At 33.9% G+C, this 26,055-nt stretch overlaps 1 protein-coding gene across 3 annotated transcripts in view; it reads left to right on the top strand.

Moving 5' to 3' along the window:
- LOC122801057 (arylacetamide deacetylase-like) overlaps positions 1-26,055 on the top strand; it is a 523,400-nt gene that overhangs the window by 281,966 nt on the left and 215,379 nt on the right. The window lies entirely within an intron of this gene.

The following is a 26,055-nucleotide window of genomic DNA, read 5'->3' as shown; positions in this document are numbered from 1 at the left end:
ATTGCTTACATAAAATATGTTATTCCATCTTCTAAATTTTCTGACATCTCCCAACTAAAGGAAAATAATTTCATTTACTAGTATCAGTTTTTGTAAGGGGAGAATTAAACTCTTTAGGCTATCTAACAATAATATATGACTTAAACAAAAATTTATGGTTGCAGCTCCAAGCATATAGACAATTCATGACAGATAACATTAATTATATTCCTCTAAGCTCAAAAACGCCATTACCTAAACTAAAAAACGTTCTAACCATGCTCACTCATAAAGATACATTAATTGAGTATACACTTTCAAAACTGTATAAAATAATCAACTAGGAAACAAAAAAGAATATCTGATAATTACTGGAATTACTTCACATTAACTAATAGCAACCCTCCCTCTCATGATAAGGAAATCATTTTGGAATCATCCAGAGATACTACATCCTCACTTAGGTGGAGATTATACTCATGGAAATTTTTCAGTAGAGTTGTTTATACACCCCATAAACTAGAACTGATCAGGAAAGAAAAGACATTGTGTTGGAAATGTAAAATGGACACCAAAGCAGACTGGTCACACATGTTTTATGACTGTATAACTCTGAAACAATATTAATAATTTTCTTCAAGCCCTTTTCTCCTAAATGTTTCAGAAGAATTAAGTATCCTTTATTATGGTCTATTTTGACATTAGCTAGAAAAATCATAACCAGAAATTGGAAATCTGAGTCTCCTCCTTTGTTTACAGATTTCAAGAATGCTCTTGCTGAACTATGTCAATTAGATTTGATGACTATTAAATCTAGAACTATTAGAACATATTATTCTTATAACTTGAGGTTAAATTTAAAACACTTTACCAGAAAACAACTTACACAATTTTTAAGGGTTTTGTTAATTAGTTTTCTTTTAGTAGCTTGTTAATTTGTTTAATTTGGCACCGCTGTAAATATGTGTTATTGTTCTTGTTTATATGATTTTTTTCTCTTTTTTTGTTTAACACACACTTTCTTAAATGTATTTCTGTGATTGGAAATCAGTATTATAAAAAATAATAATAAAGAAAATAGAAATACATAGTTTATATCCTAAAGCCAGAGCATTTTTAACATGATTTATGAAAAATTCATAAAGAAAAATGTAACAGATGTCTTTGACAATGAAGTGTTATATTACAATGTCTGTGTAACATGTCTAACTCATGTACATTGAGGGGCATATCTCCAAGAACCATATATCTCCAGGTACCATAACTATAAAAATGTCTATACTATAACAATAAAAAGCAGTAAAAATGAAGAACAGACATTCAATAAAGCAATATAGAAATAAATGTAGTAAAACAAATAGTGAGTGAAATACCAAGGGGTATTCCTAATTAAATGCTAGAAAAACAGTTTTAAAATTAAACAAACTCCTGACATAAAAGATCAATTCAAGATTTGAAAGCACAGGCCAGATAAAATTGGAAAATTCATAAACAACTCCTTAACCATCTCACCCTAAATAATCTACTGTCCAAATCTCAGCATGGTTTCAGACCCCACCATAGTACGACCACCGCCCTCCTCTCTTTTACCGACTCAATCAATAAAAACCGCAATAACAAAAAAATTTCCTCAGCCCTCTTCCTTGACTTGTCAAAAGCCTTTGACATGGTCAATCACCAACTACTGCTCCACACTCTTGAAACCTTATACCTTGATTATCCGGCCCTTAACTGGTTCAAAGCTTACCTCTCTGGAAGACAACAGGCAGTACGATGGGAAAATAAGCTCTCTCAACTGTTGCCGAATACCATAGGGGTTCCTCAAGGCTCCATACTTGGTCCTCTTCTCTTCTCTGTATTCATAAATGACCTTTACTCAGTCATACCTAAGGCCACCTGCATCCAATATGCAGACGACTCCACATTGATCTGCTCGGATATCTCCCTCCCTGACCTACAAGTAACAACCCAAAACTGTTTTACTATAGTTGAAAAGTGGCTCTCGGAACGGAAACTTATTCTAAATCCAAAAAAAACCAAGTTACTAGTATTTTTTCCCACCTCAGTTAGTCCATCAGTCCAACTTACACCCCAATCCAATAATAGTCCCTTCCTTGTTCAATCTATTAATGGTACCATGACTGAGCCTGTTACCAACACTAAACTATTGGGAGTCACTATTGATAGTAGGCTTAGATTTGATATGCATATCAGTCAAACCATAAAGACTGTTAATAAGAAACTTGGATCCTTGTATAGAATTAAAAACTTTCTAACCCCCACTGCCAAACTAACTATCTCTCGCACGCATTTACTTTCCACTTTATTGTATGCCTCTCCCGTGCTTTCATTCCTTAACAATAGTGAGATCAATAAACTCTCTGCTGCCTACAATCACATAGCCAGATTTGTAGTAGGAGGTCCTTACAGAACTCATCACTGCATTAACCTAAGGAAACTTGACTGGCTAGAACTACCCAATCTTCTCAAACTAAACCAACTCACTGAAGCATTTAAAATTATTAAGCAACCGGATAAAATCCCCTCCTTGCATAATCTTCTGATTCCATACTCTAATCTAAGCTGTCTTCGCTCCTCACATAGAGTCCTGGTCCAAACCATCAAATCCAACAACTCTGCTGGAGAAGCCCTTTTTGCCAACTCTATAGGAAAAGTCTGGAATTCCCTCCCCAATAATTTAAGACTTACTACATCCCAATGTCTATTCAAAAATAATCTTAAACAATTTTTTAAAAAACATTGGCTGTGCTCTTGTAATAACTCAGACTAGTTCTCTCTGACACTCAACTAGTAGCATTCTCCACTTGTTTTACTAGGTGTTTTTTTCTTCTTCTTAGTTTAAAGAATTTGTAAACTCACACCCACTAAATTCCACCTCCACTGGTACTTATGAAGTCAAGCTCCCCACTGCCTGACTAGACTCTACAAGGGATGGGTAATAGTAACCTAGAATATCAACTACACTGTATTTTTAATCTGCTATTTATTCACATGGTAGCCAAGTGCATCTAAAACAATTGGGAAGTATTTTTGTGTATCTCTAATTTTGATTATGTGTATCTCTAATTTTACTTATTTGTATTAGGTAGCGTATTTATCTGCATGTAAATGAAAGTGTAACTTTTTCCTCTGTGGAGCTTTTCTCACCGGGCCTCCGCTGAAAATGGACATGTATCCAGTCGGACTATCCCGGTCAACAAATGTAAAATAAATAAAATATGACAGTTGTGAGCAAAATTACTTATAAGTTAAATGATAAATAAAAAAAGTGTGTGTTAGGGACCTGTATAAATCAAATAATACTGGAGTGTTTTTTTTTACACACCTAAACTAAGATCCTGCATAGCTCATGAGGGAGAAGTTTGACACGACTATGCCCATAAGAAAGCTGACAGAATAAGATACAACCTGAGAACTGAGCCATGAAGATGTTACAAGTTTTAAAATGCTCCATGAAATTGTTACAGTATTCCAGGACTAAAATATTAAAATATGAATATGCCACTTGCATTGGATATAGGTTCAGATCAGATTGATAGTGGAATTTTACTCTTGAAGGAAAATATATCAGCTGCCTGTGAACCAGAATCATTTATAGAATGAATGAAGGAGAGGTACTAAATTCCGACAGATACAGAAAAACAGTATTTAACTAATCTCACTATATTTTCCTGACTGATCTAAAGAATTATTATTTTCTGGTTCATTTTCTAGAGCAAAGCAGGATGAAGTGGGTGAAAGATCCTGCTGTCAGGTTCCAAGAAACAGACTGTTATGAAACCTCTGTCTCACCTAACATTAAAATATTATTTCTGTACAGAATGACATCACATATATTTGGTTATCTGAATTCTGGCACCTGTGCAACCCTCCATTGCTAGTAATTGCCAGAATTTAGCACCTACATGTCATAATACACACACACACACAAGAGCTTTGTTCAGATCTTGTGCAGCTTCTGAAAGTCATAAAACAATTACAAACCTACTCCTGCTACATAGACTAACAAACCATGCTTCTTATAGTTATTGCGTCTTTGGCTTCATTCAGAACTCTGAGATAACATCTTTATGGCCTAGACACAGTCATTTAATTTTCTTACTATTTGTCAAAGGCAGGTGGCTTGAGATTAAGCTCTTCTCTTCCAGTATCCTCTGTTACAATATATACATTTAAACAGTTATATTGCATGTTCATTTATTTTCTGCCCAGCATGGCTCACTGTCGATACATTTTTTACACAAGCAGCTTTACAAATATATTTTTCAACACAAGCATCTGTACAAATCAGTTTGCTATACAAAATTCAAGCTAGCTGTGCTGGTATATGCTACACATCCACTGTTTTACTTCAACTGGCAATAGCTTGCAATACCACACATTGTCACAAACACTGCGGCATGCTAATTACAGCATAAGCAACTGAACTTCATGCAAGTCAACCAATCCAATATGGTGGAGCTATTCAGCAAGCTATAAAGCAACTGTGTAGACTCCATGCTGCTTTTTCCTGTATTGACTTTAATAGCTTGAATAAAACAGAGGCTATGTTTTCCTACAACAAGTGATAGCTCTCTGCATTCAGGGCATCTGGTCCTGGTACTTTCCCTTTGCCTGTCATCTTAGTTGCCGATTCAACTTTATCCTGCTTTTCTGGTGAATACTTCAGGTAAGTTTAAAACATGTAGGAAGAACATTCCCATTTCCTGGTAACTTATTAGGGTAAAGGTAAAGCCAAGCTACATAAACCATCATAAAATTCCAGGAACAAACCACTGATAATATTTGTTGAGTCACATATGCAATATTTTTCATACAGATCATTACTATTTTTTTTATTTTCTTTTGCAGCTTCCATGGGCTAGACACAAGAAACTTCCTCAGATTGCACAATTATATGAATATGCTTACATAGGAGCCTTTTATAAATACACTAAGACTCTTTTCAATGCCAGAATGTTTGAGACTATTAAGTCATTATTTGAGAGTCTGTTTAAATGGGATCACTTTTTTATGTTCTTCTATGAACTTGCATTTATTTAGTGCAATATTAGTTGGGGTTTCAATCTCCCTGTTCTCTTAGACTACTAGGCTATAATCAGTGCTTTATCTGCCTTAAAACCAGTTTCCAGTTTCATTTTAAGTGATCCCCACAAGACAGAAGGGGGCATGCTACTTGGATGGATTGAGCTACATAAACTATTGTATACTGCACTTTAACAAATAAATAAATGTACCTGTTATTTGAGAACATCTGCAACTTGACCATTTAGGGTTTCCTTGACATTGGTCAAGGAGGAAGCTGAACATCTCTACTTCTAGGGGTTGGGAGGGTGGCCTAATGGTTAAGGTGTTTGCCTTACAAACACAAGGTGCAGTGTTTGAATCTCACAAGGGATAATTGGCTATGCTTAAAATGGCTTGCAAGGGCAGTTAGCTTAGTACTAATCTATGAATCTAGTTCATTACTGGTTAGAAAACAAAGTATAACAGTGTTCTTTGTGATATGATTTAATAAGTTTGATGATGCCAGGACTAATAAATGTTATTGTTATTAAAAGAGTTAAGAGACAGAAAAGGGTGACCAATTTCATCCAAATAGGTGAACTGCCAAATGGTTTAGGTCTTCGTTCAGTTCTCATATGAGCTTTTACAACCTTCTGTAGAACCTGTTTCTAAGAGATACCCTTTCAATTCCTTAGAATAATGTCATATTAAAGTATTTCCCAAAACTAATCAGGACCTGTGTATCACAAATACTTTAAAAAATCAAGTAACTGAAGAAGTCTGGAGAATCATAATTCAGACTATGCAGAGTTCCTGATAAAAAGGGATCAAGGTGGGAAAGAATCCTTCCAACACCTACCTCCTGTCCCTTTTTGACCTAACAGCCTGGTGTTCCGATCCCAGTTTGTTACTCAGTTGCATAATCCCACCATGCTTAGTAATACTTAGACAAACTTCTGAGCATTACCTTGCAAAATGTCCTTTAAACAGACAGTGTTTTCAAAGATGATTTTGAATTCTTGTAGAAGAACAGTCATGTGTTTACTCATCTAGAAACTGAGTGGATTCCTCTTTTGGGGGGAATTTGAAACTCACAGCATAACCAAATCATACTGAATTAAATACAAGTAAACCTCAGTCAAATCACAAACCAAATGGTAAAAATGGACTAACAGCTGTAACACACCTGCACAGTTAGTGATCCTGACAATTGCTTGTAGATACCTTAGGTTCTGTAAGTAAGAGAAATAATACAACATCACTATGATTCCAAAGGGCTATGTTTAGTAGTAAACCAGATAGGTGTGGACAAAGATAATACTCCTGTATGTGGTCATAGCCATTGAATGACTATAGTTGTGCACTATCTTTACAACAGTGGACTTGTAAATTTTGGGTCTATATTACGTAGTCAAAGAGACACTTCTTCGAATACATAATAATCGACATCAAAAGATCGAAATCCAAAAATCGAGAATGGCCACGTCTGTGAATTTTTTTCCTAGGGAAAAAATTCAGTTGGCCGTTCCTGGGGTTTACCCTATTCCCCAATGTAGAGCGATCTTGGAGTTGGTATATTTAGTTAGGGCGATGTGGGGGGGGTGAAGCCCCACACTTAAAATAGATTAGAACTATGTGTGTTGTGTTTACAGCCCTGCAAATTTTTTCTAGGAAACAATATTTGCAGACGTGGCCATTAGCAGTTTTCGATCTTTTGGTGTCGATTATTACGTATTCAAAGAAGTGTCTCTTCGAGTACATAATATAGACCCTAAATTTCTGTATGCCTTTACTTGCAGTCATTCAGAGCAGGATTTTATTTTCATAAGGATGCTGATCAAGAGGTGAAGCATGCATGTCACTGGCATCTTCAGGAGAAAGAACATCAGACTTGTTGTTTATTGGGTTAGTTGCATGAAAAAAGTTGCTTGGTAGCTTTATTTCTTGTGGGCTTTATTGTATTTTGGATTTCTTCTCCCAAACTGTCACCACAGATGGATTGTGCTAATGTGGTTAGCAAATGGTGCAGGCACACTGCCAAACACCTCAAGCACAGTAATTCTCTTAGCTATCTCTGTGGATATTGAGTTGTTTTTGCTTTGTAGAGTTAATTATCTGTTGTTAGATTAGTCCAAGTGATTACATTTCTGAAACTGAATAACAAATTCCTGAGGTGCTTTTAATTTATCTGTTTAATCTGAGAGTCATCACAGTGTATGTGACTTGAGGGGATGTCTTCTTATAACAAGGATTCTGGACTTTAACACATTTAACAAGTTTTTGTAGTGTCCAGAGGAAAGTCTTGAAACAGATTCATTGGAATGTATGAAGAATAATGGTCTTTTACTCTCTTGCAACATTCAGAAATCCTTCCTTATCTGATTAGTTGAATGATTATTTATTTATTTTTTTACCATAGATACTTATTTGATGCTGCTGGCAGTCACAATGACCTGGGAATTCTTCTGTGATAACAGGATTAGTTGGGAAGGTGTTGAGTGTTTTCCCTAAATATTTATCAATGAAAACTAATTCAATGGTTCATTCAGTTCCTTTTTCCATCCTTTAAAGTATGAAACAATAGAGAGAAAAAGTTGAAACCTAAAGATCAAGAAAAACAAAACTGATAAAAAAACAAATCTAGGACACGTATTTTGCAGAGAATCTATTAAAATATTAAGCACTTTCATCCAAAAATCTACAAGGACTTCTTCAGAATAAAATTACATTATTGTGAACTATGAAATAACATAGTAAAAAAAATCACATGATCAGCTATAAACCAGTAATCTTACAGGTGATCTGATGATGTCACATTTTAGTCCACTAGTTAAGTAACAAGTACCATTTAATACATACATCTTGAATGCTTTATGTTTAAGTTGTCGCATCAATTTCTTATACAAAAAGATAGTTAGACCAATGACCCTTTTAAAGTATAAGTTGTTCCATTGCTGCCTCTTCTTGAGCTGCTAGGTTAGCAGTGGCAAATGCTGCATACCCTTTTAATGAGATTGGATTGCTGCATGCATGTCCTGAATCTTGTTGACCTGCATATTTAAAGTCAATTTACTAAAACTGGTTTCAGCAGCCTGCATTTTCAGTTGCTCTTTGGATGAGCTGCTGTGAATGATTTAAGTTCACGTCTTTTCTATAGTTTTAAATACTAAGTCTGCATATTTTTACTACTAAAATGCTCTTTCCATTCATAGTTAGATCTTATATATCATTGTAGAACAAACCCTGCATTACAACTGCACCCTTGCGCTGGGTAGTATACTGAAAGAAAATATTTTTAATACAAATTTAGTTTTAATTTTAGAAATTAGTTCATTTAATTAGAATTATGTTTATTAGAAATACCAACCATATTCACATCCACAATATATTACAAGTTCACACCTTAATGATACTTTTCAGAGTGCAGGACTAAGAATATATCAATTCTTCTTGGACAGAGTGGCACAAAACAAAATTCTCAGGCAACCATTCTCATATTAGATCATAGATAAGTACTAGGCTAACTGCCCTTGTGGGGCATTTTAAGCCTGGCCAGTTTCATCTTTTTGTGTTTGAAATAACCTATCCCATTTGGTTGTAGACTGATCTTACACATCCCATGGTCAATAAATATATATTAGTCCTAATGAGAATAACTGGGATCATAACATAGGTAATTGGAGGGGACCTTTGCATGAGATAAATCAATTAGGGGCTACATCTGTCAATTAGAAACTGTACAGGGGCAGTCCAATGGTAAATTTTCTGTTCCTGAACCATAGATCTAAGTTGCACTTCAATATGGACAGGGAATAACTTTGTTTTATGTGGATGGGAAGTCTGTTCCAGAGCACTGATATCCTCTGTGAGATATACCTGTCCTGCCAAACTGTTCTGCTGGTGCTGCAGAAGAAGCCTAGATCCCTTGCTGATGCTGCTTGACTTGCTGATGTGTAGTAGCCCCATCAGTAATGGGTTGGAAGATGCCTTGTATGCCAGACACAGTCATTTCTTAGCAGTCTATAGGATACCAAGCATAGTGATAGGGGTTTGCATCGGTCCATGTAGAACATGTTTTTGGTCTTTTATTCTTTTAGTAAAATATCACTGTGGGCTTTCCAGTTGTTGCTTGTCTAGACAGATACATGTCAAAGGGGCATTATATTAAATGACTGGACTAATAAGGGTTGATTAAAGGTGGAGGTGACATCTCAGATACAATCCCTTTGTTTATAAGTTGTACAATATAAAAGAACTTTCTTACAGCAACAGAGACATGTTGGTCAAATGTTAGGTGACTGCCACATAAGTTCTGAAATCCTGAACAACTGGGTCAATCCTAAGGCATGTATTGTCAAAGTCTTAGTTCCCTGAAGTTGATGACTTTCCAAAGGATACAATAATGCATTTTTGCAATTAGTTTTAGTCTATTATTTTGGCACCAGTTATTTATTTGAGACAAAGCTTCATGCAGGATGGCTAAGTCATTTGGGGATTCAATGACTGCTTCTAGGTTGAAGTCATCTGCAAATGTAGTCATCTAGACCCGCTTGGTATTGGCTTTTATTTCACAACATTAGATGTCAAGCAGGAAAGGTCCCAGCATAGAACCTTGGAGGACTCAGCTGGTGAATGGTCTCTTTGTGGATGTAATTTCTCCTGTTTTGATTATCTGCATCCTATCTGTGAGCCAGCTGGCAATCCATCAGATGGCATAGGGGTTTATTCACAGTTTATTTAGCTTTTCTACTATGCAATGTGTACCTTTTTGCCTCCATCCATTGATCCTGTAGGTCATTCCACTTGTCTCATTTTTTTTTTATTCATTTAATACCACTGCTTCTTAATTTTTAGCTTTTTGCATGTCCAAATGGCCAAATTACTCTGCATGTCATCAGCCACTTCATATAACACACTAAGTGATGCATAATACCATTTCATATGTCTAACATTTTCACTGGGATAATGCTATGACAGTAATTTAGTAGACAGATTTCTCTTGAGATGATATCCCTCCTTCTTTCTCTTATTAAAAAAAAAACTTTCTTCTTTCCCTTATAAACAGAACATCCATTATATGGACCAAAATATCTCATCAATATTCCTGAAACAAAATGTAAAGGAAAATTCTAGTAAAGCTCAGTGAAGGACCATATAATACTTATCTACCATTTTTAATGTCACGCATTTAGTTGCAGACAGGCACAGAATACATGTGAATTTGTTATGCCACATCAGATAAATTGCTGGTACAAATATCTCAGTATCAGTAATACAGACCAATTTTACCACACTGGCTTCTTCAGTTGTTTACACAATTATTGTGCCATATGATACAAAAAAAAATAGAAAAAAAGAAAATGCTTTTTCTAAGACGAATTTAAAGTCAACATAAAAATGTAGTGAACCATTTCTCCCTACCATGGATGTAAAGCAGACGCATTAAGGAATGACCAATTAACAAACAGAATTAAATGAGCCAAATTGATGTGGTATATAGATATGTACATTACTAACCCCATTTGGTGGATGTCATGAATAACATATTATTTAAACCTAGTTTGAATGACAGTTATCAGTGAAATGTCCATGCTAATTAGAAATAAACCACACACTTGAGCCAGAATAGATTAAGCACCTTTGTCCCGTTTATTACAGAACTTCTTCAGAATCATACAATACACTACTCACATCATTTTCTTTTATATCAAGAACAACTCAACATCACTTCCCACAGTAATTGAACCTTAAAGGCATAGTAATTGAGTAACCAGTACACTCACAAAACATAAGATATAAAATGTACTATAAACTTGTAACAAAACTTTAAAACATAACACACAAGTGTTTCATCTTTCTGTCAGAAATGGACATAATTCAAATGACTTTTAACCGAGACTTTGTCATTAATGCCAGGTGTAATGTCAGCTTTTATAAAAAAATCTGCCATTTCAATTCTATCTTCTTTAAAAAATTATTAAATGAACCCACAAATTTGTCTGTGTTAACTTTTTCTACTACAAAAAAGTATACTTTATAAAATTTTCACAGCTCAGACAATGCTTTGCCAATGCATTATTCATATCTTTTTTTCTTAATAGCAAAAAGGTGTTCCCTAACTCTATCTTTCAACTTTCTAATAGTCTTTCCTATATCGAAATTTTCATTATTGGAACACACTGCAAGGTATACTAAACCCTCACTCTGGCAATCAAACCTACCTCTGGCTGTCAAAGTATATTTTAAATGCTTAAAATAATGACTCTGTACACCCATCATATAACTACATTGATTGCAATTTGTGCAAACAAAATAACCTAACCGAGTAATTACTCAGTCATGATCTTCACACTTATGTCCACCTTCCAAAATCTCTTTTAAATTTTTAGTTTTTTTATTTATAAAATTTGGTTGAGTCCCTATAACTTTACTCAGTTCCTCATTACCTAAAATAATTTTCCAACTTTGTTGTACAATTCTTTTAATATTAGGTCCATCAACACTCAAAGGTACTGGAAATTTAAATTCCTCATTCTGTATCATATTCTGACTAAGATTCTTTTTCTGAAATCTAGCGCTAAGAATGGGAGGGTACTTTTCATCCCTATGATTCATCACATATTGAATCACATCATTAAGAATTTAAACAGAATAACCCCTACAAAGAAAAAGCTGTTTAATTGCTTCTACTTCAACTTTAAACTGTTGGTCATAGCTGACCATTCTACTGAGTCTGATTACTTCACCTTTAAATACATTAACTTTCATATATTTGGGGTTGAAACTTTCAAAGTGTAAATAATTATTAGTGAAAGTTTTCTTCCTGTAAACATTACTCCTAAATGTTTTTTTATTTACATCCATCCCTACTTCTTGGTGCCTGTATTGCCAGTCGCAAATTCAAGCCAAGATACTGTGTGATTAATCTGCCTAAAAGATTCATCGAACTGTTCACTATTACCTGCCCACACAAAGAATAAATTGTCAATATAACGTCTATAGTACCTTACATATTTAAATAAATCCATCTTCCCTAAAAAAGTAACTTCCCACCAACTCATCACTAAGTTGGCAAAGACAGGGGCTACATGAGCCCCCATTGCTACTCCACTTGTTTATTGATAGATTTGTTTTTCAAACATGAAAAAATTATTATGCAGTACTATTTCCATCAACTGGCAAATGACAAAAATGTCATATTTATACTTCACTTTGCTTAAAAAGAGCCTCATAAACTCTATACCTTTATTTTGATCAATTGCTGTATATAGTGAACATATGCCCAATGTGCATAACAGACTTTCATATCCCTGAAACTGGAAATGCCGAAGCTCTTCCAAAAACATCCAATAATCCCTAAGATACCAATTACTCCTTTGCACTATAAGATTAAGTATATTATCTAAATAAATGGAAATTTTGGACATTTTACTAAAAGGGGCTGAAACAATTGGCCTAAATGGTGGATTTTCTTGGTTCTTATGTATCTTGGAGATGCTGAACAGCATCCCCAATTGAGGCTGATCAACACTCAGATATTGAAAAACATCAGTAGAAATGTACTGCTGATATAATAGATCAAGCAAAATCAAATCCATTTCTTGAAATTTGTTTCTGATAAAGTCTTTAGACACCTTAAGGTATTTATTTCCATCTGCCAATAACTCTTTAATGCTATTGGAATAATCCATATTATTCATTATAACAAGTCCCTGACCTTTATCTGCTTTCATATATCTGATATTATTATATGAAGCCAACTGTTATAAGCGCCAGATTTTCCTCTTTAGGTTCATAGGTTCATAGGTTCATACTAGGCTATCTGCCCTAGGGCATTTATAAGCCTAGCCAGAGTGTGTTTGGCTTTTGCCACCCATTTTAAATTAATTTTGCTATGCCCTTTTTTGACGTTAGTATATTGTGCCACTGTCTAACAGTGACACAGAGGTGATACCCGGGGTAAACCTATGATCTCCCATCCACTCATCAAGATTCCTTTTGAAGAGAGTCAATGAGGGACTCTGCCTAACCTGGACTGGGATTTTATTCCAGAGTGAAGGGAGCCTCTGGGTTATGAATCTGTCCCTCCAGCATGTCCTATTTATTTCAGTGCGGAGGTTCAAGTCTCTCGAGTGTGTAGCTCTATGGGATTTGGATTTTCTTTTTTTAAAACAAGTTTATTAGTTTTAACATACAAATAAATATTATAAAAATCTTATACAAGTAGTTAACATATAAACAATTATAACATTTGATAAAACAACTAAAGTATTTACAAAGACATCCACTGTATATCAAATCAATTAATTAAACTGTAACATCTTACTAATGAAACTAAGACTGTTTTAACAAGTTTTGTAAGGTATACCATATATTATAGTAAGATGTTTTCCTAATGGTTCTTGACTTTATTGTCATTAGTTCCATATGACACACTTCAATCATAACATTTTTAAATTCATTAAATGAAGGAGGAGTATCTGAAATCCAGTTTCTGGTTATTATTTTTCTAGCCACAGCTAGAATTGACCATAATAAAGGAAGTTTAACTTTTTTAACACATTTGGGAACAGGGGTGTTAAATAATATAAGTGATTTAGAGACTATAAAATTATCTGTAAAAAGAGCCTGCAAAAAATCATTGATTAACATCCAATATTCCTTCAGTTTTATACAATCGTAAAACATATGTGCCCAATCAGCATTTATTTCTACAGTACATCTCTTACATATGTTGTCTTTATTGTTTATTTTATTCATCATTAAGGGTGTATAGAAAGATCTATGTAAAAATTTCCAGGTAAAAAGTCTCCAATTAATAGAAGAAGTAGTTTTATAAGCAGATTCCAATATATATTGTTTATCTTGTTGTTTTGGAGATTCTCCATTAATGGAAATGAAATAATTCCAGTAATTATCTGAACTATAATAGGTTTCATCTCTAATAATTTTATGTATGTGTGAGAGCTTACCTTTATCAGAAACCCTATGTTGTAAATTTAATATCAAGTAGTCAATCAGAATTGGGACAGATTCTTTAACTGTTAAAGACATTAAATCAAGTTTATTAATAAGATGTTGTCTAAAAGTCTGAATCTCTAACCAACATATTTCTCTCAAATCAAATTCTTGCTTTAAGAAGTCTAAATTTTTTACTTTATTGTCAGACAGCATCTGATACCAATATTTTAAATTATTCTCTGTGACTAAAAGAGTTCTTTCAGAGGTGGATGATAAAAGAATAACTTGTGTATACATTATAGGAAATAAGATAAAATTCCATTCCTTATACTTAGGATGTATATATATATAAAATTGCGATATCTAATAATAATATTTAATGGGTAGCTATATATTTTGGTGTAATAGATGAGGTACAAAACTCTTTTAGTAACCATAACACGGGATTGTTTATAATAGTATTTTTGTGTGTTAACGATATTTTTGTGAAGTGCATGGTAATTAATTCCCAATATTCCTTCCATTTTGCAACATATGACTGATCTATTAGCAATGTTATAACTTTTATAATAGAAGAGATAGCATATAAATTAAAGTCTGGAAATGATATGCCCCCTTGAGACCAACTATTAGCATGTTTCTTTAATGCAATCCTAGGTCTATTAGGTGCCCATAAGAAATTTAACATTTGTGAATTTAATTTCTTAATTATTATTTTTGTAGGTGGGAGTATTATTGATTGCATTATGTATAATATCTTCGGGAATATTATCATTTTAATAATTGTGAGTCTTTCTTCCATGGTAAAAAAAATATTATTCCAGCTATTGAAATGATTTTGTATATTATGAAGACAATTACTATAATTATTATGTATAATAGATTTAATATCTTTAGTTAATATTATGCCTAAATAAGTTATCTGACCTGAATTGGGTATGTATTTGAGAAAATCATTAGTTAGAACATTTTTCCCTGAGTATACTGGTAATATTTTAGTTTTTTCTTCATTAAATATCAAACCAGAAATATTCTTGAAATCTGTCATCTTGTCAAATAATGACCGCATAGAAGAATTTGTTCCTGCTGATGTAATTAGAACATCATCTGCAAAAAGTTGGATTTTAGATATTGCATTTTCATTTATATCGAATTCTTCTATATCATTGCTGTTTCTAATAAAATTAGCCCAAGGCTCCATTATTAAAGTAAATAATAATGGTGAAAGTGGACACCCTTGTTTTGTACCTTTTAATATGGGTATTTTTTGTGAGACATATGTTCCTATTTTAATGTAAGCCAATGCTCCTTTATATAGATGTTCAATTAAATTCACAAATGTATCAGAGAAATTTGTACACTTCAATAAGATAAACAAATAGTCCCAACTTACTGAGTCAAATGCTGAACTTATATCAAGGCTGATGAGTGTCAAATCTTTCTTTTTTCTGTTTGCATAATCAATCAGAGTTAAAGTTCTCCTTATATTATCAAAAGTATTTCTATTTATAATAAAGCCTGTCTGATCTATATCTATTATACTTGGTATGATTGTCTTTAATCTGTCGGCAAATATATTCATGAACATTTTATAGTCAACATTAAGTAATGAAATAGGTCTATATGAAGTGCATCTGGTTGGATCTTTATTGGGTTTAAAAATTGGCAAAATAAATGTGTATTGCCAGGATGGGGGAATTGATAACTCATTTTGAGCTGAAATGAAAACCTTATGTATTAATGAGTAGGTACTCTTAGGAAGGATTTTATAAATTTCAGGAATAATACCATCATTACCTGGTGCTTTGTTTGATTTATGTTTATTTATTTGTGTGATAACCTCTGTATATGAAATATTTTTATCTGTTAATCTAGTCTGTTGTTTATTAAGTTTTTTGTTCATGTTTGTAGTTATAAAGTTCTTTATTTTATCTTTAGAATCCATATTAATGTTATTATGGTTAATGTTATGAAAATGATTTCTAAATTCATCTAATATTTCTGGTAAACTAGAGACGTTCTTCTTTTTCTTTGGAGAGAAAATTTCTTTGATGTGATTTTGTTTATTCAGCCTTTTTGTTTTATTTTTAAGTCTATGTAAGTATTTGGGACTTATTGAGTAAGACAAAAATGTATATTTCTCTAATGTTATTTTGACTTTGTGACTTAAAATTTCTTTGTATTTCTCATTTAATTTATTTATTTCCTCAATGACTTTTTTGTCCATAATATTTCCTTATTATTATGTTTATATGAATCTAATTTGTTTTGAATGTCTATTAATTCATTGTCCCAAGATTTCCTTTTATTATTATACCATCTGATACTTTGTCCATATAAATAAGATTTTAGAGCATCCCAAATGTAAATAATGGAGACATCAGGTGTAGTGTTTAAGTCTAAGAAATGTTGCACCTCTGTAAGCATATAATCTTTATAGTCTTTTAGTTGAGTTAGGTATGCTGGTATTCTTTTGATCTGAACATTATAAGTAATATTTACCATAAATTCGAAGACAATTGAATTATGATCTGATATAGGGCATGAAATGATCTTAGAATTAATTAGGTCTGTTACCAGTTGGTTAGAAATAAAGACTCTATCTATTCTTGAATAAGTTTTATGTCTATTAGAAAAAAAAGTATATGGTAATGATTTAGAATCTGTCTGATTATTAATATCATTCAAATGATATAAATTAATGAAATCCTTTAAATGTTTTGCATCGGATGAGATTTTCCTTTTCCCTATGTTAGTAGTATCTTTTTCATGCAAGATACAGTTAAAATCTCCTGCTAAAATAATATCTCCTTTAGAAAATGATATAATCTTATTGAGATGGTGTTTCACTGTATTAGTGCCAATTCCTGGTATCCAGTATACATTAATCAATGTATATATTTTCCCATTAATCTGTATTGTAACCATGCAGAACATTCCTTTGTCATCTTTATATGACTTAATAGTTTTAGGTATGGGCATATTTTTGTTCCATAAGATAGCCACTCCTCTTTTTTTCTGTGTGTGTTCTGAACTAACCAAGACTGTATATTTATTAGTGGCTAATTTATCTATATCTTTTTTCAGGAGATGTGTTTCCTGAAGGAATATTAAGTTGGCTTTATGCAGATTAATATATCTTATTAAACTTGCCCTTTTATATGGGTTATTCAATCCATTAATGTATAAAGAAATTCATTTTAAAGTTACCATTTAACTTTTATAGACATATAAAACTTATAATCAGAATAGCATTTACTAAAGTAAGTATTATTATGTCTCCTCCTTTAGGTGTTCTATTAATTATAGCTGTATTTAGTGAAAATCTTATAGAATTTTGTGAAATTTTAACTTTTATTTGTAGTGACAAAGAGTTTATATAATGTGATGTGGATGTCAAAACTATATATACATAACAATAATCAGGTGAAAATATTGTTTGAATTAAACAATGCATCCAGCCTGGAGTTAAAAACTCCAACTTCGAGTAGCAAATACCACTCAAGTTGTCCCCCAATCCTAAGCAGCAGTACTCCAGCTGCCACCAAATTAATTAAATACTAATTATTATTAACTAAAGTTAACCTCATTTATTTTGATTATCTATTATAACAAGACTTAAACAATTTATATAACAGCTTTGTATAATCATATAAAACTTTTATAATCAACTTAATAATGCTATATACATCTATTCTATATAATGAATTCATTATCATAATAGCATTCTAACAATCTTGAAAGTGGGAGCAGAGAAGAGAGGGAAAGAAAAAAAAAAAAGAGAGGATACCCATTTGGCAGTTTAATAAAATTTGTAATGTTAGGTTCTTATTATATGTTTATACTCATTTGAATTCAATAACATTTGTTATCTCAGGCTATTATGACTCAGACATTACTTACATTAGAGTATTCCCATTTTCTGCCATAATAGTACTGTTAGTAGCTTTAAAACTTTAAACTACTTGTACAAGAAGCTTCCTTCTCTTACTTATTCTCACCATTTAAATAAAAATGATTATTCTCAGTATATAAGTTAAAAGAACATACTACAAAGCAATATTGATCCCTAGTTAGGCATAAAACATTGTGATGAAAGCCAGCTATATCTTATATATCTGCACTGCAGCTTTAAAATGTATCACATGACATTTTCTTCTGTAATAGAATCATAATAATGCACATACTTGTTTATGTTTGTTATAATAAATGCATTATAATATTGTATATCCTTAAATTATAAGTATCCATATGCATTAAAGTGCAGCAATTATATAAGCTTTCAAAATCATATATGCATGAGTTTTAGTTTCTATGCATTCTAAATTATCTCATTTGTTTACTATGGCATATTATGCCATTTAAAATCATTATAACTTTTACATTTTATAAGTTACATCTTAAATAAGTAAATTATTATAAAGAAAAACTCACATTTTGTTGTCATAAAGTTTGTTTTTCATCACAATACCGCATTTACAGCAGTTCTACTTCCTGAAACAGTTTACTTCTTGAATTTGCAATGAGTCTGTATGAAATCAGGGGTCAAAGTTCAAAATGGCTGCTTTCAGCTTCTCTGCGTGCTTTCTGGATGTTGAAGCTTTAAAAACGGCTCGAGGACACTATTCACAAGGATACCTATAACTTAAATTGTCTCTTATAACATTCTGGCGGGAATTTTAATAAAAGTAAGTGACAAACATTCATTTTGAATGCAAATGGATTTATACAGTGTAAAACCTTCTCAAAGCACTTCACAAGTCACTGCAGTCTCTATGGCAGTGAAACCAAGCCTTTAATTATTTAACATAAACATTACCTATATTTATGTGTCCCATTTCATTTTCTCATTCAGAGTATGTTACAAACACATATCAGTATTATCAGAACCTTGTTACCTTGTAAGAGAGAGAGAGAGAAAAAAAAAAGTATATACATAGATATTTACTTGCTGTTTGTTTTAATAAAGTAAAACCTGAGACATATTACTTACAACTGCTTTAGTTCTAGTCAACTGCAGTTATATCATGACATATTATTTAATATCATGTATTTAAGCAATTTAGTCATAGTATAATATATAGCAGTAATACTTAAACAGCATAAATAATTTTAAAAAGATAATAGATTATTTTTCCCCTTTTTTTCCTTCTTTTCATCTTTCCTCCCTCCCTGCCCTCCCTCCCTCTCCCTCCTCTATAAGTTAGTTTAAAGAGAATGCTATTATTTAAAATAAGAAAAGAAAGGAAATATATCATATTACTAACCTTAGGTCTCTTTGTCACAAAAGAGAAACAAGTTGATTTATATCAGGTTATTTGTTCCTCATGAAAGTTTGATTATTCATAAAACACACTTCAGTTCTTGCACATTAAAATAACTTTGTACAAATCATTAAGATATATGTGGTTTTCTTGTAAATGCAGAAACTGTAATTAAAGAATTCAAAGAAATATAAAACATGTCATTTGTTTTTTAGTCTTTTTTGTTTCTCTGATGTCTTCCAAGAAGTTCCTGTTGCCATTCTCTTTAACGAAGGACTTGCCCATTCCATATCCTCTATTTTATCTAATATTTTATTTTTTTTAATATACAACAAAGCAGAGTCCAAGTCTTCAAAAATTCTAGGGCCATCAGGTAAAAAGATTTTTAGTTTGGAAGGAAATAAAAGATGAGTTTTGAACTGTGCTTTCTTAAGCTCTCTTATTAATGGTAAAAAAACCTTTCTTTTTGATATTACCAAAGAAGAATAGTCATTGTCAAAGCGCACAGTTGCTTCATTAATTTTTATAGGTGATTTAGCCCATGCAGATTTTAGTACCATTTCCTTGTCATAAGATGATAAAAATCTTACAATAACTGATCTAGGATACTTTTTATTTGTATTAGAAATGGATAAAGACCTATGGGCTCTTTCAATGCCAAAAGAAAATGCCTCTGACAGATCTAAAGTTTTGGGAAGCCAAGTATTTAAAAAAGATGTAATGTTATTACCTTCTATATTTTCTGGCAGTCCAAAAATCCTTATATTGTTGCGTCTGGATCTGTTTTCCAAGTCATCTAGTTTGGATTGAAGGTGCGTGTTTTGTTTCAATAAGAATTCAGTGTTTATTTCTTCTTCCTTAATTCTGTTGTCCATATCATTAAGTGTCTCTTCTATACCTGTTATCTGAGCTTTCTGATGTTGTACATCTTGGTGTAGCACATCCATTTGTTTTATGGTTTTCTCAATAAAGTTATCAATTTTAACATCCAGTCTGTCCATTTTAGTTGTTAGTTGCTGTATAGTTGATAATAATGTCTGAAGCTCTTTCTTAATGCTGGAATCCTGACTGTTAGCCTTGCTGGAACTCATTCTGAACAGAAGTGATGAGAGAGAAATTTCCAAAAGGATTTCTGACAGGAAAATTAGTTAAATTTTCTTTCTTTTTTAGATATTATTCAAGGTACTGATATTCCAAACGTTTTTAGAAAGAAAATTATTCCATTAGTTGAATTTTGAAGTAATAATTTCCTGTTAATGTAGTTATGTTGGTGGAGCTGAAGAAATCTGCTGCTATCCTGTGTTCATCCTTGGCCGGGATTTGGATTTTCTGAGGTGCAGCATGTCCATTAATTCTGGGATGGACATGGCTTTATGCGTCAGGCACAGATCGCCTCTGAGCAGGCGGTATGCCACTAAATAGAGCTGGAGTTTCTTTAACCGGGCAGCATATGGCATCTGTTTGAGCCCTTTGATCCTCTTGGTGAGGTACTTTTGGGGTCTTTCCAGTTGCTGCAGGTGTCTGGTAAGGGACATCCCAAAAGGGGCATTGTACTCAATTATGGGCCTGATGAGGGATGAGTAAAGAGGCATGATGACTTCCCCTGATCTAGATGTGAATGCCTTCACGATTAGGTGGGCTATATAAAATGTTTTTCTAACCACTTTGGCCACGTGGTTGTCAAATGAGAAATTGCTATAAACTTGGGTCCCCAGGTCCCTAATTACTTCCTCTGTACTTAATGAATTACCACATATGTGGTAATTTGTGGGCACTTTGTTTTTGCCAAAGGGGATGACTATACACTTTTTGGCGTTTAGCTTGAGGCCATGGCTCTGGCACCAGTTGTCTGTTTCTATGAGACCCCTTTGGAGGATGCTTATGTCAGCTGGAGAGTCGATTATGGCACCCAGTTTGCAGTCATCTGTGAACTTGGTCAGCCACAGTCCTTCCATGTTGGCCTGTACCTCCGAGAAATATATACTGAACAAGAGAGGTCCCAGGACTGAGCCTTGTGGGACACCACTTGTAACTGGTTTGGAGTCTGACATGGCTCCAGCAATTCTAACCATGTGGGTTCTGTCCTTGAGCCAGTTTCTAACCCATCTAGCGACATAGGGGTTTATATTTAAGCTGGTGAGCTTATCTATAATGCCCGAGTGGGGTATTGAATCAAAGGCTTTTGCGAGGTCCAGGTAGGCTGTGTGGACCACCTTCCCCTCATCAATGGCCTTGGTAACTGTTTCAAAGAAATCGACCAGGTTTCAGAGGCAGGATCTGCCCTTAACAAAGGTGAACTGGGTAGTATCCAGTGTCTGTAGGTCCCCAATATCTTTATTTATGAGGTCCATGATGATCCTTTCCATAGCTTTGCAGAGCAAGCTAGTCAGGCTTATGGGGCAATAGTTTCCAGGATCCGTTGAGGCACCACCTTTGTGGAGAGGGATCACTGTTGCTGTATGCCACTCTTTGGGTACATATCCTGTAGTAAGGCTGAGATTGAACTGTAGTTTTATGTTTGGGTTTAGCTCTTCTTGGAGTTCATGTAGGACGCAGCCCGGGACACCGTCTGGTCCCATTGATGCTGTGTTTTTTGCTTTGGAGAGGGTGGGTCTTACCTGAGCATCTGAGAGGTCAGGGGGGCAGCACTCTGCTGGGATAGATATTTGCCCTTTTGGTGGGGAGGGGGGGTGTTTGCACTGAACCTGTCAGCTAGGATGTTGGTAATGTCTGTGGGTTTGGTGTATTTTTTGTCATTTTGGACTAATTCTGAGCATATCTGGGAATTCCCCCCCAGGTTCCTAACATAACTAAAGAAAGCCTTGTGATTATCCTTAGTGTCCTGTGCAATTCCTGTGCAATTTTTCTCTCAAAGATGGCCTTAGACGATTTTATGAGTGCTCGTAGGTTTTTGCTAATACTGATCAGAGATGCCTTCCCTTTTTGGGATTTTGCTGTATCATGTAGTAGCTTCCTCCTGCTATTGTATAGTTTGTTTATGGCTGGGGTCCACCAGACAGGACATCTGCCTTTGGAGGATTGGGTCTTGGTTTTATTTGGGATTGCATGATCCATGCATTCCTGAAGGTGTTCATAGAATGCATTTATAAAGGATTCTGCGGTGTGGGCCATATTTTCCACAGGCCCGGGGGCTTTGAAGGATTCCACCTCAGTTTTGAGGAGTGTGAAATTTGCTTTAGAGAAGTTTTTTTACTGTGGTTTTCTGGGCAGGGGGTGGAGTCGGGATGTGAATATCCAGTGAGATTAGTTTACGGTCTGATCTTACCAGTGAGGGATACACTTCTGGTCTGGAGCATAGAGTCCCCATGTTGGTGATGATCAGATCCAGTATGTTTTCTCCTCTTGTGGGAGTGGTAACAAGTTGTTCCATAGCATTTGAGATTATAAATTCTAGGAACCTTTGGGCTAGGGTGTTGGAGCTAGAGTAATGCTCCTAGCCTATGTTTGGGTAGTTGAAGTCACCCAATATAATGGTGTTTGGACAGACCTTCATATTTTCCAGTGTTCTCAGGAAGGCCGAGTGGGGTTCCTGGGTTTGGGAGGGTGGTCTGTAGCAGGCTATAAACTGGAAGGCAGTTTTACCTATTGTTAGTTGCACATGGATAGTCTCTGATGCTTCGTGCTGTGCCACCAACCTGGAGGTGTGGGTATCTTTGACGAATATTGATACTCCCCCTCCTTTTGTGGTTCGGTCCAAGTTTTGGGGCCGAAAAGCATGGTATGAGGTATAACCTGGTAGTGCTGGGGTGCTCTCGGGAGCCTTGAACCAGGTTTCTGTTACTGTACAGATATCGATGTTCTCCATGCTAAGGAGAGTTTCGAGTGCATGCATCTTGAGGTTTAGACTTCTGGCGTTGAATAGCATTACTCTTAGTTTCTTATCCTTTGTGATACCTATGGAGGTGGGTTTGTCTTTTGAGCTTTTAGTCAAATTATCCAAACATTTCAACTGTTTGCCTCTACTTCGTAAATTATAAAGGTCATTTTCACAAATACTGGAAAAAATGCTCAAGGTATTAACCAAGGGAGGGTTAACATTTTTGTTTTTTATTAAATTGCCAAGCAGCAGGTAAAGATAAACCATGATAGAAATATCTTAGATTTAATTTTCATACATACAGTTTAAAATCCAATATAGTATCAGTAAATCCAGTTTTTTTTTTTTGCAGGCACAATGAAAAACCTTTTTGAAGTACGTTAATCTCCACATCACTAAACATTTTATTACTCAAATTAAATATTTTCTGTGTAAATGTTAACGTCCTTTGATCTTGCCTTTTTTCTTTCCTCCAGTCACAAATGCTTCCTGATTTGGGGGTTGGATATTGTTCCCTGTAGTCTGAATTGTAAAAGGGACATTCTCCTCACTTTCAACACTAGAAACACTAGTTAATTGATCCCTATTATTATCAATTATAGATATATTGTTCTTATTACCTACCTCAGAGAAGGAATCAAGCCTGTTCAACCCTTCAGACTTCTGGAATTCCCTTCTCTCATTTTTGTCATTTGAAAAAAATGTTTCTTTTTTATTCACTAAATATGCTTGTTTCTGTTGGTAAGCTTGTAAATCCCTTAACAATTTTTTTCTATTTCTTACTTACTATATTGTCAGTTAATTGGTTAACTTTGTTCCCCAAATTGTCAAACATATACTGATAAAAGGAAACCATAGGATGTTCCCTTATAACATTATCAAGTTTCACAATCTCATTCTTTAAACACTCCATCAGTTCATTGTTCCACTGTATTAACAATTTAAAAACTTCAAGCCCCATGTTATTATATTCTTCCTTTAACTTATTAAATAAGTTATTATCAAATTTGGCTGCATTAGGAAACATGTACACTCTAAGCCCCAAAGGCACAATAGACAAGTTAACACATGTATTTAAGTATTGATTTTCATATATCAATGTTTTGAATATAAGAACTTTTTTCTCCAACTGGAGAAACTGAGTTTTAAAGTCTGGCATGTCCCTTCGTACCTGTCTTGAGTTTTTTGTAACATCACTGTTAATACTAAAGTAAAAAAACGGGTCCACAATGTTGGATTCTAGTAATTCTACAATGGGCTTACCATTGTCAAACACTGCATCCGCTACGATGGTCCCTTCTTATGAGGAGGAACAGCTATTACCATTGCAATCTCACCTAAATGCACAACAACCTCCATTTCCTTTCATCCTCTCTAACAAATCTTGTGCTTTTGAAACGACTTCCCGTAAAGTGACAGTAAGCATGTTGACTTCATCGGGTGTTGGAAACATGCTGACATCATCCTCATTCATACTTTGCGTAGTCATGGTAACGAATGTCAAAAAACCTTTTACCACCACTACCAAGATTTTGTGGTGGAAACAGCAGTTGTATTTAGTCACAGATAATAAATTAGAAGTACTACTGCGCTGGACCAACGCTACTAATTACCAGCCCTTAAAAGAGCTTTTTAACTAATACAAGAGAGACCAACCCTCTCTTACTTCTTTACAGAAAATATCTCAAACGGAAGTCTAATTTTTCATAAACACTATTGTTTAGTCAGTTACCAGCTCTCTAAAGAGCTTTTTAAAAAAAAAAAAATGGTCGTTCCCAATAACACAAACAGTGAAAATGTATACTGCTGTCAATCCTTTACCAAAACGGTGAAAGTTACCAGTTCTAAAAAGAACTTTTGTAAGGAGACAGCTTATGCTTATCACGCTGTGTGTTAAAGACTGCTAGACAGGTGATGAAAATCCACTTAGCTTTTAAAATTGAAAACTGTTGTGAACTTGCAAATCATGAAAATAATTTTTCAGTAGTAAAAAAACTCCAGCAACCAGTGTAAGAAAAACTCAACTAAAAACTGTGAAACTGCAGAACCAACTTAGAAATAATCCACACACTGGAGCCAGAATAGATTAAGTACTTTCATCCCATTTATTACAGAACTTCTTCAGAATCATACAATACACTACTCACATAATTTCCTTTTATATCAAGAACAACCCAGCATCACTTCCCACAGTAATTAAACCTTAAAGGCATAGTAATTGAATAACCAGTACACTTACAAAACATAAGATGTAAAATGCACTACAAACTTGTAACAAAACTTTAAAACATAACACTCAAGTGTTTCATCTTTCTGTCAAATTTGACATAATTCAAATGACCTTTAACCGAGACTTTGTCATTAATGCCAGGTGTAATGTCAACTCTTAAAAAAATATGCCATTTCAGTTCTATCTTCTCTAAAAAATTATTAAATGAACCCACAAATTTGTCTGTGTTAACTTTTTCTACTACAAAAAAGTAAACTTTCTAAAATTTTCACAGCTCAGGGAATGTTTTGCCAATGATTTATTCATATATTTTTTTCTTAATAGCAAGAAGGTGTTCCTTAACTCTGTCCATGCTAATTACATTATTCATGGCATGTGACCACTAAGTTAACCGTTATATTAAGATAATAATTATGTTGCAAGTTATTCACATAGCAGACCACCAGCAATGACTCAATGTGGGGTATATGATTTAATGAGATCTTTCAGTCTTTAGAATTAAATTTTAATGATATATGTGTATAAAAGTCGTAACTGTACTGAGTCCTATAGCACTGGACCCAGAAATAAAAAAAGAGTTGTTATATCCTTCACTAAGGACTAAAATAATTCTGAATCATGGCGCCATCCAAAAAATGCATAGATAAGGGGCACAATTCTGTTGCCCATCTAACTCTCCTATCAGAGTATCTTCCAAATCCTTGATGCAAACGTCATGTTAGCCTCTTGAGGCTCTGCTGATAATTTTAATTTGC

This window comes from Protopterus annectens, chromosome 4.part1, assembly GCF_019279795.1.
Source record: "Protopterus annectens isolate FY-2018-M chromosome 4.part1, PAN1.0, whole genome shotgun sequence".
NCBI lineage: Eukaryota > Metazoa > Chordata > Ceratodontiformes > Protopteridae > Protopterus > Protopterus annectens.
This window is presented reverse-complemented; position numbering and strand designations above follow the sequence as displayed.